This window comes from Triticum dicoccoides, chromosome 7A (assembly GCF_002162155.2).
Source record: "Triticum dicoccoides isolate Atlit2015 ecotype Zavitan chromosome 7A, WEW_v2.0, whole genome shotgun sequence".
NCBI lineage: Eukaryota > Viridiplantae > Streptophyta > Magnoliopsida > Poales > Poaceae > Triticum > Triticum dicoccoides.
This window is the reverse complement of record NC_041392.1, coordinates 494,876,120-494,877,683: the sequence shown is the minus strand read 5'-3', so window position 1 is coordinate 494,877,683 and position 1,564 is coordinate 494,876,120.

The window sequence follows — 1,564 nt, the reverse complement described above, 5'->3', positions numbered from 1 at the left end:
GCCGCCGGCGACCACCGCGGCTCTCGGGCGCCGGCGAACTCTGCCGCCCCGTTTGAACATTTGAACCTGACGGGTGGGACCCCACCGTCAGCCTCTCTGCTCTCTCTTCGAATCGTTTTCTGGAAGCGCCTTCGGGCAGAATGCGTTTTCTCTTCGGGCTGGCGTAGTCGCTACCGAAGCGTTTTCTGTTTTTATAAACTAGCCCCTGGAAATCTTCTGTTTCATTACAGATAAGTCCCTGGACAAAAACCCTTATAACTTTTAATCAGAAAAGTATTTTTGATTGATTCTTTTTTTGTTCTCTTTAAAATTTTGTCTAGTTTTTTATCAGATTTATTTGAAAAATATTTGGTTTACCTTCTGTGCACTCCTTGGTATTTACGTTAGCACATATATTTTCTTTAAACCGTAGATACCGAAGGAGGTGACGGAGCCGTGAACTTCACCGAGCTAGGCTCCGACTACTCTGAACCAGGAAGCATGTTTGAACTTTTGATATGATGAGTGTCTTGGCATGTTTTGCATTTAGTTAGTTTCATGGCATGTTGGTGAGCATACCGATGAACGTTATTTTATGTGATAATAAGGTGAGTGAGTTCAATGATCCATACGTGGATGAATGTGAATATGAATGGCCATGTGTTGGCATGAAGATGGGTACGGTGGCAGTGTTGAAGCATGCCAGTCGTACACCAGACCATGTGACTTCAGTGTCAAACCATATCGGTCCAGTACCTATCATTTCCTTCCTTGTACTACCACATGTTTTCCGCAAGGAATATGGTTTAGTAAGTTGCAAACCGCTTGCATGGTACACACCAAAGAGGAGAGGCCATGATGATGGTTCCATGGCCCTGGATTAAAGCCAGTCATCCGGTCAAGGGGCATGGGTGTTTCCGGTTGGGACTGAGAGGGGGGCACCCCTTAGAGCGCGCGTATATAAATTTGATCCCATGCTATTCGAGATTGTGATCTCCCCGTCTCAAAAGTTTTTCTTGGACGATGACTAGGGTGATTCCTAGCATCGAGAGGTAGGATGGGTGTGTACCGGTTAGCTGTGTTTTCTTCCGAAATACCATAACGGAACTAGTCCTTCGTGACTACGGAAATCCGTTGACTGTGGGAAAAATTTCGTACAAACTCTGCAGAGTCATATATTCCTCCAAATCATCTCTTCCATGTCAAGTTTCGTTCCATCTTATCCTAATCAATTGTCAGCTTTGATGACAGAGACTCCGGTGAATCGCATGAGTGCTAAGTCCGATTGAATGATTATCCCTGCGGATGGACTAACCCATTTATTCTCATGGATTGAATGTTTATTATGAGTATTGTTTACTGGTAAATTTTAAAGCCCTTTTTGCGATGTCGCTCAAACGTCCGACTGTGGCATTTCTTTTAAAGCCCTTTCTGCGATGTCGCTCAGACGTCCGACTGTGGCATTTCTTTTAAAGCCCTTTCTGCGATGTCGCTCAGACGTCCGACTGTGGCATTTCTTTTAAAGCCCTTTCTGCAATGTCGCTCAGACGTTCGACTGTGGCATTTCTTTTAAAGCCCTTTCTGC